At 36.9% G+C, this 18,420-nt stretch overlaps 1 long non-coding RNA gene across 1 annotated transcript in view; it reads right to left on the reverse strand.

The window, feature by feature from the left end:
• LOC108445988 overlaps window positions 1–18,420 on the reverse strand; it is a 61,683-nt gene that overhangs the window by 32,090 nt on the left and 11,173 nt on the right. Inside the window, exons 3-5 of the long non-coding RNA XR_001861084.1 lie at window positions 13,574–13,706; window positions 6,836–6,938; window positions 786–878 (exon numbers count right to left, since the gene is read on the reverse strand). This is a non-coding gene — a long non-coding RNA (uncharacterized LOC108445988). The remainder of the gene's footprint in view (window positions 1–785; window positions 879–6,835; window positions 6,939–13,573; window positions 13,707–18,420) is intronic.

Here is an 18,420-nt window from a genome sequence, read left to right on the forward strand (position 1 = left end):
CCCCCCCCACCCCCCCCACCAATGCACTGCTTTTCCAGTCAGCATAGGTGTGAAACCTGGAACAGAAAAACAAAGGGGCTGCAACATTATGAACAAGTAAGAAAGAAATATATGCTCTGTGTCATTCATTGTTTCAATGTCAAATCAAACTCTCTCTAGACTATTCTTTCACATCAAACCAGAGGATGACTGGAGAGATGAAAAAGAAACTCAGTTCTCTTTGGCAGCCCTGGTGAGAAGACACAGCTTTGTTCACATATTTTGGCTAGTCCTTTGAGCTTCTTCTGCTGATGTAACCAAATTTCAAAGAATGAAATCCTAAGCAAAGTCATGACATCAGCGTAAAAGTAGAATATGTGCTCACTTTATATGTCCTAACAAAGCAAATACTCTCTGGTAAGACCAGTAAGACTGGTAATGACATTTTTACACATCATCTAGGCTTTAGTCTGCAAAGAAGGCTGTGTAAGTAACACAACTTCAAACTGAAAAAGAATAAAGACTTTTCCTTGCTCTCCATGTATCCTCCTCTTCCTCCTACAAAGTCAGCAAGAGAGTAGCAGCTAACAAGAAAACAGCCTTTGCAGTGCCAGGCAGCACAGAGATCTCCAGGTTACAGCCTGTGCTTTTCTGCTTTGAAGTGAACATAAGTGCTGCAATCCATGCTGGCTGAAGGGCTGCACTTCAGTCAGGTCGAGTAGCTCAGGAATGTACATCACAACAAATCTCAAGTGGAATTATGCATCTTCCAGAGTTAAATGTGAGATGAAACCGTGCTTATATACCTGGTTTGGGGAATCTTCTACATTTGAAGTAGACGGAGAATGGGAAGCAGAAGCAGAGCTTCAGAAAGCAAAATTAGGTGTCCAGTGAGCTGCCTGAGAAATTAAAGGATAATTAAATTAAGCTTAGCTCTGCTTCATCCTATATACAAACAATTTGGATAATGCAAATATGTACAAATGACAGTTCCATTGCATGCTGTATTGAGATACTGCTTCTCAGACTTTTCCTTCTTTGCATTTTGCTTAGTATGCTGTCACTTGCATTAACAACAATATCGCATCAGGAGATTTTTTACCCCATAATGAGTACTTGCATTAAAATGTTTTTAAAAATGTCTGAAGGGTTCACAATGACCAAACGTCTCTGGTAATAGCACGACATAAATTTGAAGGAAATCTTTCTAAAGTACAGTTGAAATGAACCAGATTATATCACACTACACCGTACTGTGTTTGCATTGTGAATGGTTTGGCTTGAAAGGGACATTAAAGATCATTTAGTTCCAACCCCCCTGCCAGGGACAGGGACACCGTTCACTAGACCAGGCAGGTCAAGGATCTATGTAACCTGACCTTGAACACTGTCAGGGATGGGGCATCCACGGCTTCTCTGAGCAACCTGTTCATGGGTTTCACCACCCTCACATTAAAGAATTTCTTTCTAATATCTAATTTAAACCTGACCTCTTTCAGTTTAAAGCCATTACTCATTGTCCTATCACTCTATGCCCTGTGCAGCTCTTTTGGGACTCCGTTTAGGTACTAGAAAATGATATAAGGTCTCCTCAGAGCCTCTTCTTCTCCTGGCTTAAAACCCCCGGCTTTCCCAGCTATCTACATTGGAGAGGCGCTCCAGCCCTCTGATCATCTTAACAGCTCTAATCTGGACTCCCTCCAACAATTCCATTCCAAATTGTTTTCATGCTTAAATGAATTACCTCAAAATAAGTATTATATTACACAACAACCAAATTCATGTATCTTTTTCCTGAGGTTCCATTTATGCATTAAAAGTATGCCTCTGTACACACACAGAAACATATGCTTTCCTATTAACAGCTTTCAGGTAAGTTGGCCTCTATTTAATGTACTCTTGAATGTGATTTAATGAATCGTGACTGAAAAGTAGACTTCCAGGGATATGTCATTGTCAACACATTCTGTCTCTCTGACATGTCATTCGTGATCATGCTTACCCTGGATGAATGGTCTTATGTTCCCTTCTAACACATAATTACTGATCTGACATGCAAAGTTGACAGAAAAAAATCAACACATAACAAGTAAAAAATGATGGGACTTGTGCTAGTTCCTGCCATGCCATGCCATGCGGTGCACTCCAGTTCCTTCTCCTGACTACTCAGGTGTCAGCACTGCTGATTTCTTCTAAATTAAATTATGAGGTATTTGACATGTGAAACATGAGCCTACTGTCTGGAATTAACTGAAGTCCTTTATAAATTATAGATCTGATCTGAAGTAGGAAGACATCAAATAGTTGAGGACAGTAATGCATTTCTGTGGTTTATTAGATTGCTAGGTGTGTATCCACATGGGAATGGTTAGAGCTAGAAAGCATCTGTTGAAGTCAAAGGCAAATATCCTTTTTCTTTCCAAGTGAAATAAACTTTATGTCTACTACAGAAATGGTTTCATATTCCAAGACACACTGTGCTATCCTTTCACTAGGGAACAAAGCCACTGACCACATCAGCTAGAATATAGTCAGATTGAAGTCTGAAGGGAAAAAAAATCTGTAGTTTCAAGTGAGAATATTTGATCATAAAAATTTCAGATGTCCACGTTTTCTTTTCTCATTTATTCACTTGTGCATCTTTAGGAGAAAAACCAGCAATTCTGCAATGATGTCCCCAACTCCAGCACACCTAGAGTCCATAAGAATGACACCCAAAATTGCTTAAAAATTATGAAATTCTTGCTGTAGAATTCCATTTCTGAAAATGTAAAAATTATCTAAGAAAAAAATTCCCAACTTGGTAAATATACCAGAGTGTAATCAATCTGACTGTAGGAGTCTTTCCTTAGGACAATCATATCTTTGGCAAAAAAAGTAAAATAAAATGATGTAATTATTTTTAAATTATCAAAGCCATTTAACTCTAAAGAAAGTGAATCTATAAAACTCTCTTCTTCAGTGCCATCAAAATCAGTAGTTCAAGTCCAGGGTTTTGATCAAAAATCATTCCAGACAAGGATTTTCAATCCTTCAAGGCAAAATTTGCATTTTTAAGTCAATATTTAAGTTCCTAGTTGATTATGAATTATAGTAGTAGGAACTAAATTTTCACAAATCATGTCAGATTAGTTAGATTTTCAGTATCTGAGAAATTATTTGATTTGTCTGAAAAAATTATTTGCAAAGAAATTATGGTGGGGGTTTTTTTCAGTACTTGTTTACATGTGTTTTACAAGCCCAGGAGATAATATGGAAGAGAACAAACTGGTCTCACACAGATTTCAGTGAGACTGCTCCATCACCTGCAGTGAAATGTCCCTGATATGTGCCAAAGCAAGACATGAACCAGGCTGGATTTTCAAAGTCCTTCACTGCTCATCATTGGCCTCAGTACTTCTGTTCCTTCTTGTCTAGCCAAGCATCTGCTACCAGCATAAGCTCAAAATCATTAATGAATCATGCATTTTTTGCATTTTTTTCCAAGGTCTTCACCCACAAGTTTTTGACTTGATCATCTCTCTATGCTTGTTTTTATTTCACCTTATTGCTTAACACACTCTTGCTGCTTTTATCTGAAAAAGGCTATAAGATACTCAGTCAAAATGATAAAAAAATTAGAAATAAGAAATCTTGGCATGTAAAGATAATGGATCTATGAAAATTCAGAACAGCTATCATAAAGAAAAAAAAATGGGGGAGAAAAGGAAAAAAAACAGTACCAAAAAAAAAGTACAAAATCCTCTATGTTTTGCTTTATTATAGACTTGAGTCTAATCCAACCATCTGGTCTTTCAGTGCATATCTATGCACCCAGGAGCAGACACAATGTAGCCAGCAAATGAATGTTGATAGTTTTTCTATTAGATTTCTGGCGTAATGCTCTCAAAGTCGAATGACAGTGGTGGGCAGCTTTCATTCTGTGTGCCCTGGTTGCACACATGGCTGTCTGGGCATGGCCTGGGGATATAAGACCTAATGTGTGCTGAGGCCCTTCATTTCAGTGAATAGCATTAAATGCTTTTGGAGAAAAAATGAAAATAATGTCAGAATATCTTGTTCAAACTTTTTGCAATTCTTGATTTAACTCTTTTTTTTTTTAAATAGCTCTTTTTTTGAAGACTGACCCTTTATGTTTTGCTGTATTTTTTAAAGATGCAGAAGTTTAAAATATTTAGTAGTTCTTGTAAATATTAAGCATAGCTCTAATATAACCCCAAATATCTTGATTTCTTAATTTTTTTCCAGTTTGGTTATGAATATAAAAGAAAACTGTGATTTAAATAGTGGTAGATTCTATTTACTGAGAGAGCATGGGAGGAAGTGTTCTGCACACCCGTGCAAGAAATAAGAATCACAGAATAAAGGTTTGTTTTTTAAATTATGTGGAATGTGTCCTGGAATTTCTTTTTCATCAGCTGACCATCCGATCAAGGACAAGATAACTGAAGCAATTTTGCAAATGGTGACACTCTTCTTATCCCGTATTTTGACTCACCAAGTGAAGAATGGTTTCTTTTTCAAAAATACTGAATTATTAACATATCAGTAGATGTTGTGACCAAAATGTGATTAATGTTATTAAATATATATTGAATGCATATGAAGCCAGAAAATGTACCTCTTGGCAAATCTGGTTTAAATCACAGTTCTGAATTTAGACACCCCAGAAATCACAGAAATTAACTGCCATGAGTATGTTAAGTATGGTCTTCTGATTTTTGAAGTTATGTCCCTTGCAAATAGCAAAGTGCTTGGGCTTCCTTAATCTGACTGAAATAGAAATGAGTGTAACATGCAGTAATACATATGCTGTATAGTAATATCTGAATATTTCTTTGACACTAACTTTGATTTAAAACATCTTAGCGAGAAATGGGTGTTTAAGCAATCATGCCCCAGCATGAGGAAAAGAATCTGTAAATAGCCTGTAGAAATAAAATCAATGTATATAAATAGAAGTACTATTTAATAGTTTAAACAAATATTTCTTTGAAGAATACTTGTACTGACTGGCTGATGAATGTTTGTAGTTCATGATTTACTGATTGTCTGTCGTTAAACTCTGTGCTTTTGGTTTCGGTGGACTTTTCATCCCCTCTATCTTATATCTTGAAGGTACAATCCATTGTTTATTCTGGATATACCATATGATAAAATATTTTTGACATGTAGTACAAACATCCCGTGAAAGATAATCTTTTTAGGTTGTGGTAGGTCTTTTTGCTGCTACATGTTGTGATTCAGACTTACAAATGAAGGATGTGGAACAGCATGTGGGGATGCACTGAGAGTACAAAGAAGTATCTTTGTAATAATGTACCTCATGGAAGGTTCCATGGAGCTTCAGAAATTGTCTGGATCCAGTTGTCTTCATGATTTTGGGGTTAGAGGTGTGAGATTTGAAGCACCGTGTAGGAGAAGAACATTTTTAGAAATAAAATTTCTCTATTTTCTCTAATACCTGTATTTTCAGGACTGTGTATTAAAAAAAAAAACAAAACCCAGGGTTAAAATTTTCACAAGTGGCTTTTTTGGTCTAATATTGTTCCTTCTGTATTCTAAAATAAGCATTTTAGTACTGATCTCAAAGAGTGCTTAATAAAATAATATATGTATACTTTTGAATATTCAATTTTAGATAATTCAAGAAATGATAATTACTCAGTTGTTATGTGCTAGAAGTAACTTGGAGGATAGAAAACTCCTGTAAAATAGTGTGGTCCATCCAGGAAAGGCATCGGTCAGTGAAATCAAGAGAAATTGACCATCTTGGGGTGTTGGTAGATGGGAAGCTTGATGTGATCCAGATAGGTCAAGGAAGAATGGTTTTAAACTGACAGAGGATAGGTTTAGACATAAGGAAGGAGTTGTTTACTGTGAGGGTGGTGAGATCCTGCCACAGGGTGCCCAGAGAAGTTGTGGATGCTCCATCCCTGGCAGTGTTCGAGGTCAGGTTAGATAGTGCTTTGAGCAACCTGGTCTAGTGGAAGCCATCCCTGCCCATGTCAGGGGGGGTGTAACTAGATGATCTTTAAGGTCCCTTTCAACCCAAACCATTCCATGATTCTATGATGATCTAAAAATGGATATTTTATTTCTTAAGTGTAAAGTAAAGATGCTGTTAACTACTGCAGTGAAATTTTCAGATGAACATATGAGAAGTCCAAGGAAATCAAAGCTGTATTACAATTACAAGATCTATATTTCATCTGTGAAAAGAGCTGCTGAGAGTGGGCTGCTGTGCAGTTAGTTACTAGGGAAGGGTGGGTGGAAAACCAGCAGAGAACAGAATGTCTATGAGGTTGAAAAACCTATCGTGCCATAAGAATGATCACTGGAAGAAACGACTATGGACTGTAACGAAGTTGAAAGAGATCACTGTGTAATTGTGAGGCTCAAACAAACAATATGTAAGGCAGAAAATTAGATGGCAAATATCTGATATTTATTCAAGCACATGGTGATATTTTCAGTAGTTTCTTTTATAGAAATAATTTATCTGGGCCTTCCATACATTCCATTGTTTAATCTGAATATTTATTTCAAAGTGGTATTAACTTCTTTGCGTAGCTTAATGGCATTCCAGCTTTGTAGTGACATTATCCTGATTACATCTCGGTCTGTGATCACTCTGGAGTGTGTTTTGTTTGAATGTTCTGGAAAATGAGGGGTTCTGGGTCAAGAGTATACAAGAGAAAGAGAATATACCATATATAGAGGCAGTCTTAAAAATGATCTGGTAATTATTTTAAAATAAGCATCTCCTGAAGAAAAATGTGAAATGAGTATGGTATTTTGAATCTTGATTTCCTATCCACATTATAAATCTGACATTAAAGATTTGTTGACTTACAGAATGCACTCCACCAGGGTTTTGGGGGGAAGAGAGGAAGAGATGTTTGTTACGGATGAGATCCCTCTTGTCTCACGAAAAATCTAGTAGGCATAATATTTATCTGGATTTATTATAAGGAAGAAAAATATATTAAAGCTGAAAATACATAACCCATATAACCATAATTAGTTATAATATCTATACATTTGCATTTTTTAAAGTGTTGGTTCCAAAAATAAACTAGTCCCTTTCAATTATGAGCATTATCTCTGCCATGAGCCATTATATTGTTGTACCTTTCTTGGTCCAAATAGCACAAGGGGTATTTGAAGCAGCAAAATAAAACACCTAATTATAATAAAGGGTAAAAAAGCAACAGTAACCTATTGTTCCACATTACGGACCAGAATATATAACTGTGACTATTTTTAAGCTCACTATTCTTCAAATTTATATAAAACTAATTTGTTTAACATTCAAAACTTAATTCATAGGAAGAATTTCCAAGACACAGGCAATAGATTAATTCCCTCAAATTAGACTCTTGAAGTGTATGGAAGGAACAAACCACCAGGAGTTACCTGTTTCTTGGAAACACATAAATGTTACTTTGTCTGCAACTTTTATAAACTTCTAGTACACTTTGTGTCACTCTCTCCTCCTGAAGTCAAAGTGGGAAAATACGTAGTGTATGTCCATCTGAGCAAATTGATGCTTATGCACTATGTCATATGCCATAACGAGCAGCTATAAATAGATTTTGGAAGAGGTCTGGATGAAGCTAAGGGCCAGATCCAAAAAAGGACTTATGTGCCTTAAGAAATACTTGGAAGAATTTAGTGCCTTAGTGATCCTGAGAAGTGCTAGGCTGCATCTGTTTAACTCCAGAGATGGTTAAAAAACCATATTATTGTATATTTTTGAACAATGTATATGTCACCAGATACCATGGCCTGATTCTATAAGTGCCCAGATCTGCCCCAGTTTGACATAGTGGTTGTGCCATTGAGTGCTTAACTCATGCTTAGTACATGGTGTCTGATCATAAAATGTCTTTGAACCCTTCAGGATAGGAAAAGAACTGTGACTGTCTCTCATGGGAAGCCTGCATCAGAGGGCAATGTTCCCTCACAGGATTATAAAAGCAAAGAATCCTGGAATGGTTTTTCTTGGAAGGGGCCTTAAAGCTCTTCTAGTTCCAATCTCCCTTGGTGTCCCAGGGACATCTTTCACTAGACCAGGTTGTTCAAAGCCCCATCTAACCTGGCCTGGAACACTTCCAGGGATGGGGCATCCACAGCTTCTCTGGGCAACCTCTGGCAGTGTCTCCCTGACCTCATAGTAAAAAATTTCTTCCTAATATTTAATCTAAACCTATTCTCTGTTCTTTTAAAAGCATTACTCCTTGTCCTATCGCTATGTGGCATTGTAAAAAGTTTCTGTGCATCTCTCTTGCAGGCCCCCTCTAGGTACTTGAAGGATGCTATAATGTTTTCTCAGAGCCTTCTCGAGGCTGAACAACCCTAATTCTCTCATCCTGTCTATGTAGGAGAGATGTTACATCCCTCTGATCATCTCTGTGGCCCTCCTTGTGCCTCACTCCAGAAGGTCAATGTCCTTCTTATATCCTGATCTCTTCTCTGTCCATAGTAATATTTATAAGGAGTGTCTCAGTTTCAGAGGAAAGTAAGGAAAATGTTCCTGGGCTAGGTAGCCTGGTGAGGAGATCAGCCAACAAAGAGGAAACAAAAGTGACCTAAAAATATCTCAGAGAGCAGCGGGAATCAGTGTTGCTCAAGCCATCTTCTCTAAGTGCTGAGCTGCTGTGGAAAAGGCAGCTGCGACATTTCAGATCAGGTTTTAAAAGAGCAACCTTTGATTAATTTGCAAAGGAAAGGAATGCACTTTAAACTCCACAGGAAAGAGCCATGGGTGAATACCTGGCCAAATAAAATGTTTCCTTGCAGTCGTGACTGTCATATATTGGACAGGAAAATTTGGTGTCCCATCCACCAATTCCAAGGCAGTCAGATCTGATTAATTGTAGAGAGCAACCTATTGCCCATGTGGGTGCAAGATCCTACTTGATTGCTTAGAAACCTTCATTTTTTCTGTCATTCAAAAGATCTGCATTTCAGTTTTTTACTCCCTGTTCATCCAGCATCAACTGGCCATTGCTGATTTGGAGTTTTGTCTTGGCTCACCTCAGGTCGGTCCTTTAACAGAACCTGTAAAAGCAGTGTGCTGTTTCATGATAACCTTTTTCTCATGGCATTTTTTCTCCCTTAGTCACAATGACACCTCAAAGAACATTCTGTTTCTGTTGGATTTTAATCATAACGTAAGAGCAAGAAATTTGATGTGCTGTTATTTGAGGACCTTTATTCAGGCTGCCAATTCTTCCAGTGCCTAACAATCTTCAGGGGTATCAGTGAATGTGTACAAGATGGCTGAACTATTTCCTGAGGAAATACACACAGGTAGAAATATGCAGAAATGAGCCTTTTTATTATACTTTTATTAAAGTTATGTTCTTTAGTCCTGGGCAATCAAGGCTGCATGCCAGATGACTTCAAAATTATCTCTTGTCACAACAAAAGATATATCAAGAACAAATCAGCCTGATTTCAAAGTGTTTTTCCTATTCGTCTGTATCCCTGCATTCATGGAGCTCTCTCCAGCTTCTACAACTCACCTACATTTGGAAAAAATCACTTACAGCATAGTACCCAATTTCATCAATGTAATGCTTTTGATGCAGAAATAGTTTCATGAAGACTCATTTTAAACTCTTAATTTGAAATGAAATTACTTTATCTTCTGTTGCTATACAGGGAATTCAGGAAATTTAGAAAGACTGGCCAAGATTTCAATATCTTCATCACAGATATTTTAAAAAAACAGTTTTACAGTCATACAAGAGAGATGCCCAAATCCCAACCTGGGCATGGCACACCCATGAACACTAGACTGCTTGCCATGACAGAAAAGTATAAAATGTCTGAAAGACCAAAGCTTTATTTAGTCAGAAGTGTGTCTTTATGTTAATACAGTTTAAGAGCCTTTTTTGAACTTTGTTGCTAGTTGAAGCAACAACTAGCTGGAGAAAATAAGAGCTTTCACCTCTGAAGTGCATATAATTAATCACTTCCTTTCTTCCTCCCCTCTGTTGCCACTTTATGTGAATATTGCAATAAATCAATTACAAAAGTATTTTTAATGCAGTTCATAAAGCATTCAGTTTAGCAACTATCTGGAATGGCAAAGGGCATTTCACAAAGCACTACAGATGCAGAGGTGAAAATAGATGATGACAGATAAGTACGAAGAATGTGATTCTATTACTTCAATTACCGCTAAAGTGCAGCTGTCTTTTCCCGGTGGTGGACTGGTACGCAGGGAAATCAATGAGATGAATGTATTTCTGAGTACTAATGAAGTTTTGCTGCAAATCTAAGCAATATTAAATAAATTCTTTACAGAATGTCTCATAATACAAAACAAAAATGTTGTATATGACCGTGCCATGAAAATACATGCAAAAAGAAGGCAAAAATGATAATGTGTTTTCTCTAAAGCAATTATTTCTTTTTCATACAGAAAAAATTGATTAATTCAGAGTACTAGTTCACAAATAGAGAATGAAGATCCCTTTACAGATAAGATGAAAATTCACTCAAGTAAAAGATTTTATTTGGCAGTTTCCCATTACTTTTTCTCATACCTGGAGAAAAAGAGGGGAGACTTTATCGCTCTCTATAACTACCTAAAAGGAGGGTGTAGTGAGGCAGGGGTCTGTCTCTTTTCCCAGGTAACAAGTAATAGGATGAGAAGAAATGGCCTCAACTTGCTCCAAGGGAAGCTTAGATTGGATATTGTGAAAATTCTTTTCATGGGAAGTGTTGTAAAGCATTGGAACAAGCTTTCCAGTGAAGTGGTAGAGTAACCATTCCTGGAAGTGTTCAAAATGTGTGGGTATGGCACTTGAGGACATGGTTTAATGGTGAGCATGGTGGTGGTGCTATGTTGATGGTTGGGCTTGATGATCTTAAAGGTCATTTCCAACCCCAGCAATTCTTAGTGATTCTGTCATTCTAAGTCCCAGTTTGCCACGCATGGGAATGTCTGAGCCAAGCATTATAATTAAGTGTTAAGTTTTCCTGGGCTCAGATTTTTGAAGATAAGATGGCTTTATAGTTCTGTGGTCAAATATGCCCTGCTCTCTACAGTTCATTGAGTTAGAACACTGAAAGACTTCATTCTGACTCTACTTCGTGGAGATTAAACATGGATATGCATGTATGTAAATATGTGTGTCTGTCTGTGTGTACCAGCTGAGGAACTTGAATATTCTATGATAGGACTTATTAGAAGACAGATAGATCGAAGTAGATTTGAACTCTGAAATCAACATTCGCAAGACTGAAATTCCTTAACAACTCACCCTATGGTAATGGCTCCTATTCATTTTTCACTCATTATTGCCATGAAATCAAAGCAGTGAGCCCTTACCAATCAAATTCTGAAATGCCTTGGAGCTAATCCCATACTCTTAGTACTGACGCTATAGCCCTTTGTTCCTGAGGTCAAAGTGATCAGGTTCACAAACATTTCAATAAGAGAAGACAGAATTGAAGTCATTAAATGTGCATGTGGCTGCTCAGTTCCACTGACCCTCTTAAATTTGGGATCTTGTTCCTTTGTACAATATTTGACTTTCTGGAGTGTTTCCAGCCTTTGCCCTCCACCCAAGAATATGTGAGGTACAATATCTAGGACAGGAGGAGAGGGAATAATTCTCACAGGTCAATCGATGCCTCATTCATTTTTTCCACCATATCACATGGCTGTGCTTTTTCAGTGTTTGATAGATGGTGATCAGCAAGCTGTAATTGCCAGGTGTCTTCTTGCAGGCCTCTTTTGTACCTGCATAATTACTGTAAAGGGAGTTTCCATATCCTTACCAAGTCTCGGCTCCACTGGGCTCAGTTTTGCTCACTTTTTATCTCCCATGCTACATAACAAGGGTAAGAAATAAAATGACTAAAAGAGTTGTCAATACCTAGGCACTTGTTCCTCTGGAGCGTGTTCCACACATGCTTGATTTTTGAAATTCCCTGACTGCAGTAATGCAGTGATTTTCTGGGGAGATGGAAAGAATTCTTTCCCTTCGATCCAACATTTTCTGAGAATCATAATGTTCCACTGGAACAGGTTGACCAGAGAAGGTATGGATGTCTCATCCCTGGAACTGTTCAAGGCCAGGTTGGATGGGATTCTTGAGAAAGCTGGTCTAGTGGAAGGTGTCCCAGCCCATGGCAGGTGGGTTGGAACAAGATGGTCTTTAAGGTCCCTTCATACTCAGACCATCCCATGCTTCTGTAATCTTAGTTGTGAAAAAGATGAGATAGAAGTAGGATTTTCACAAACAGGACTGCTGTGTATCCAAGTATCCATGCATCGAGTTTTATGGATATTTTTGTTATAAAGTCAGTTGGGACATAATGTAAGGACTTTGTATATTTTAAGGGGTTTGTAGCTTTCATTAGTCTAGCCAGATCTGAGGTGTATGTGGGCAAATAAACTCTGTGGCCCAAAGAGAAAACTCTGCCAATGAGATAAAGCAGTAAAGTGTTTCTAAGCTCGTAAGTTGGTTCGTTTGTCTAAGGAAAAGGGTGCTGAATTATCTCCTACTCTCTGCTAGGCAATCTGTTCTGTTGCTGTTGTCTGGAAATATATTATCTTTATGTTACAAAGAGATTTTTTTGAGAATATGCTCAGGGTTGAACAGGTCTTCAAGGTCTGGTAGAAGAAAGAAAGATGGACTATATACAGATGATAGGTATATCTTAATGGTAGGCATTAATCATTAAGTCCTCCCACTGCAATGTTCTCTAGCATCTCTTTTTTCATGTAAGGCAGTATCTTTGCTCACTTCTGTGATATATCACAGGGTAACTGTCTCAATAAGTTGTTAACACTAAATCAATCCTAACGGAGTTTAATTAAAAACCATATTCTGCATCATTAGTTAAAAGCAAACATAATGGTGGTTCCAAACTTGGCTAGCCCACTAAGGCATTCAAATCATATAATAAGTTCTTTTTAATCAACTATGACAGTTTAGTTTGGGGTATAATTTGTTCACATGGTTTAGACAATACTTGCTATACTTTAACCAGAACTCAGTGAGATAGACCAAAATTAAAATTAAATATGAAAAAAAAAGAAGTAAGAAAAAGTCTTTTTTCTTATCCCCAAACTGGGTGGACTGGAAAACATAATTAATCGGAAAAAAAGAGTGAAATGTTACTTTTTTACTAATATAAATAAATCACGGCTTCCTTAAAATCACTTTCAATCACCTAAATGGAATACTTCATAAGAAACACTTGTCAAATAAGAAAGTACAAAAGAAAATTTCTAAAGGTTTTACATATGTTCGTGCAGATTTAAAACCAGCTTGAAATACATAATATTGAGGACAATACAGTGCAGTCAACACAATAAATATTTTGATATAAACTCTACACCATTACACCATAAAGCACAAAATACTAAATAATGAACTTGACAGTAAATCACAAACCTAAATTGTATCTAGGTGAATGTAATAAAAAGAATTCTGAGAATAAATGTAATAAATAAATAAATGAAGAATAAGATCTGCTTTAAGTCTTTGTATAAGAAATTCAAACAGTAAAGAATAAAGCAAAATCTGTTCTAAGACAGAGATAATACATATATTTAACTTACCATTCATAGAAACCAAGTTGGGTGTGTCTTTCTCTAGTGGGGGTTTTTTCCCTTTAATTTTTGATCAAATTTCCATTCCAGATGCATAGAAGTAGTTCATATCATTCTCACAACATCAGGCCGGAAGAGATGCCTAATTAGTACAATTAAGCATTTGATTAATGCATTTTTCTGAACATACATATTTTTGAAATTCTTAGAAAACGCATAGTGAAAAATTCAGGCAATAAACCATGCTACTTTTTTCAAAATTGAACTACGTATTGTCATTTAAAAGAATGAATTTCTTCTTTATGTTTCTTTGGGAAATGTTTTCCCTCCTAAAAATTTTTCCCAGTATTCCAGGATTCATGGAATCATAGAATATACTGAAAGGACCCACAAGGATAATAGACTCCCCACAGGGCAGCTTGCAAAATTGGGTACATTCTAGTATTTTTATATCCATCCTATGTTTTGGAAATCAAAATGCACACAGTACTCGAGGTGAGACTGCAACAATGCTGATTTCAGTGTGAAAATCACTTCTTCCAGCTGTACTGGGCCTAATGCTCCCCAGGATACAGTTGGCCCTTTTGGCCATCAGGGCACATTGTTGACTCATACTGAGCTTGTCATCAACCAGAACATCTCTTTCTGCTGGGTTGCGCTCCAGTCTTTTGCCCACAGTGCATACCTTTCTCCAGGATTATGCCATCCCACATGCAGGATCTGGCACTTGCCCTTGTTAAAATTCATGTGGTTGGTGACTGCCCAGCCCTTCAGTCCATGAAGGTCTCTGTGGAAGGGCCTCTCTATCCTCGAGGAAGACAAATTCTCCTAATTTAGCTTAGCTGACAAGCTTAGTGTGCATTAAATTCCAGCATCTAGGTCTGATAAAACCATTGATGAGAACTTGCCATAAAATTGAGCCCTGGAGAACACCACTAGTGACTGGCCACCAACCAAAAGTTGCCTTATTTACTGCAACTCTATGTGTGAGTCAACACAAGCAGGCAGTTGGAACAACCACAAACTTGTGGCTAGAATGGAAAGAGTAAATTTATTTTCATTATCTTGTTAACCAGGTAAAGCAATGACTGGGCAGAGTCTCACAAGCAAAGACCCAGGCACTGTTAAATGTGGTCCATGCTAGAGGATTCCTGGCCTACTGGTCTCACAGACCAATCAAGAGCTATTCCCAATTGCAAGGTCACTTGAGCAATTGCCAATCTCCTCACCAACCTCTGCTTTTTAACCCGTGTCTCCCAACACTTTTCGGGTCCAACTCTTCAGACAATTGGTCACACATTGTGTGATATAACTGGATGTGTGCTGGACAAGTTCTATAGAAGGATACTGTAAGAGAGAATATTGAAAGCCTTTCTAAAATAAATAAAAACCCCATGTCTGGTGCCTTCTCTTTATCCGTTAGTCAGGTAACCCTCTTGTAAAAGGAAATTAAGTTAGTGAGACATGATCTTGCCTTTATGACCCCATGCTAACTTTGAGTGATGACTGTATTGTCTTTCAAGTGTTTTCCAATAACTCCTCCAATAATCTTCTCCATAATTTTACTAGGCACTGAAGTGACACTGACAGGCTTATAATTATCATGGTCTTCTTTCTTGCCCTCTTGAAGATTCAAATAACATCTGCTAGCTTCCAGTCATCTGGAACCTCTGCATATTCCCAAGACCGTTGATAAATAACTGAGAGAGATCTCTCAGTAACATCAGCCAGACCTTTCAGTACACTGGAATGAAATGTCATTATTTCCAAATTAAACCATTAGATATTAGATTATTCTAGTTGTGGTACTTAATTTGATCTTGCTGAGGAAACTGGGCAATTTTCCTCTTATCCCAACCCCAAATATTTATTCTCCTATCTGTAGAATTATAAAACTGCTGGAAATACAAGTGCTACAGGTAATCCAATCCAACTCATCAGGATATACCTAAATAATTTCTGACAGAAATCCATCTAAAACAAAGTGATCTAGACTCTCCAAGCTCATCAGACAATCTATACTTATTCTATGATATCTTTAGAACATCTTTTCCTTTGTATCACCCACATATTTCTGCTGAAAGTAAAAAACCTAAATATAAGTAATGGTTCGCAGTCCTCCAACATTTGTTTGAGTAGGCAGCTATCATTAACGCAGTTCTTGTAGGCACCAAAGAATGTCGGATGCTGAGCATCTCTTAAAATAAATCCATCCCACGTTCAAAATCGACACAAATTTCACTACCAATCTCTAGTAATCAAATAAATCATTTGGATTTCATTTAATTAGTAGTAACAATTCACTCCACATTTCTGAAAATAAGTCACCACTAGTGAGATAGTTGAATACTGAAAGAGATCCGTAATGGTACACGTAATGGTACAAATGCAGCTTTGGAAGCATTGACTAAGGTACATAACTTATTAATGCTGCCTTTTTACTCCCCAGATGTTACTGGATAGTGAAAAGGTTGGTGATAACTAGGGCTTCTGATATGGGCATTGCTCAACCCCTTTTATGGAAATGCTGAGTATTTTAAACCTAAATTAACAGTTTGAATAATTTAAATATGCTCCAGTGCTAAGTAACTCTCATTATTGTGACACCAACTTTTTGGCATGTACACTGACAGAAAAGGGTTTTTGACTGAGAAGAACTTGTGATACTCTGTCTCAATTTATTCTGTGTTTCCATTCAGATTGCCTGGTGGATCTTGTTGATAACTAGGTCATCTAACTTGTATGTAGAACGAACTTTCAAAACATTAGGCCATATATAAATTTCAGGAAGTCTTTCATCACACATATGGAAACAAAACTAAGACATTCTAACCCAAGCATGTGGAAAATGTTTCTATCATTCCTTTTCTATTCTGGCTTCTGCATTACAGTAGGCCATTATGAAAAAAGGATTTAAGTGGGTTTTTCCCCCAAGCTGCAGAGCTGTAAAGTTAATTGAAAGTCTTCCCTACCCTAGGAGTTGCACAGGATGCTCAGTGAAGGTGTTGCTCACTCCCTTTCAGTGAGTTATTGGCAATTCATATAAATGTTAGCTGCAATGACTGCTTAGGTCTGTGATTGTGTGAGTCCTGAAATTACTTTTGAGTAGTGTAATTTGAAAAAATAGCATTTTTCTCTAAATGAAATGTTAGTTTAAAACCCAAATACCCTTTCAAGCTTCGTTCTAAAATTGAAATAATTATGCTATGTCTATTTGTTAATGTATGGGCAAGTTATTATAACAGATATTGTTTCCTATTAGTCAGATCATTAGTAGATATCTTAAAAGTTTACGATTTAAAATTCTCTTAGAAATGTGGTAATCTTTCTTTTCTTTCTCCTCCTTCTACCCCAAAAGATACAAGAATATTGCATTTATACAAAAAATTATGTACAAGGTCTATTAATGATTCCTTTGGTAAGGAAATTTAATGTTTCTCTCTCACTACACTGTTCCAATTAACCCAATAACTGGTGCCTACTAAATAGGGCATTTTGCACTACAAATAAGAATAATCTTTCTTTTTAAGAGAAAGCATGTCTGTATCACCACAATTTCCATACTCTTTTACACCAGCACTAATGTCTGTATTTTAAAGCAATAGGGACACAATATAGTGAAAATTGATTTTCAGTAAAATACATTAATAATATTCTGACTCTAGGGCATCACTAGACAATCTTCTGCACTCCAGATTCTTCAAAAGAATCTTTTTTAATTACCAACATTACGTACAAGTGATGGTGCATTTCCAGTGCTAAAGAAGTTTCCCTAAATCACTCTTTTTGTTTTCAGTATGTATAGTTACGATTACACTTTTGTGATTTAAAATTAAAAAAAAAGGAAAATTTCTTTCAAGTGAATGAAATGATTTTTTTAATCTTTCTTTCCCAAAAGGAAGATTTTAAAATGAAAACAAGTCATCATTTTGGTGTGCTTCAGTGTCAAACAGCTTGTCCTGTCAATGATAATAATCATGTTGAGATACCCATTTGATGGGTGTTTTTTTCTTAATCCCTTCTCACTACTTTTCAAATGAGAACACATGTATGAGAAAGTTGTATTTTTAAGGTCATGATTGCAAACTACCTCAGGAGTGCCCTCATCATTTTGTTCCCTTGCACAGTTGAAAACTATTCACTATATACAAATATATATATACACATGCATTTTAAAAAATGTGTGAAGTTACCGAGCAGACCTAGGGAGGGAAAACAAACCCTTGGCTTCAGTGCCATTTCAGTGTTCCCTTTCCTGTTTTGAGCATGCCTGGCGCACATTAGAAACCACTTCCATGCAGCCCTTGAGATCAGAAAAGCTACAGAACAGGATATCTCCAAAAGGTGATAAATAAGGAGCAGTTGGAATAGGCAAAAATCACACTGCTTGATCCAGAAGACAGCATCTGACCATGCTATTTTGAGCCCTCCAATCCACTATTTTCCTGGAGAAATTATGACTAAATAGTTGCTGGATCCAGCTTCTAATTAATTTCCCAGCCCTGTTGGCTTAACACAGCCATCACCTGTGGGATGTTCTGAATTGAGTAGCCTGGATTTAATTTACGTCAGCATTTGGCCTGACTCATTGTATCTGAAGAACTGAAGGAAGAGAATAAATGGGTACATTTTCAAATGCAAATTTACTCAGCACTCAGCTGCCCTCATGCTTTTAAAACACTTTGTCTAGAAATTCATTTAGTCATGGCATAAAAGCCCTTGCCCTGTTTATGCTTTCCTTACTTTGTAAACTGCCCTGCTGACACCTGTTGAGAAGTATGTAGCATGAAATCTTTTATTGCAATATGTCCTTAGCTGTTCCAGAAACTAGAATGCATGAACAACAGAATATGATT

The sequence above is a fragment of the Corvus brachyrhynchos genome, unplaced genomic scaffold (assembly GCF_000691975.1).
Source record: "Corvus brachyrhynchos isolate BGI_N302 unplaced genomic scaffold, ASM69197v1 scaffold103, whole genome shotgun sequence".
NCBI lineage: Eukaryota > Metazoa > Chordata > Aves > Passeriformes > Corvidae > Corvus > Corvus brachyrhynchos.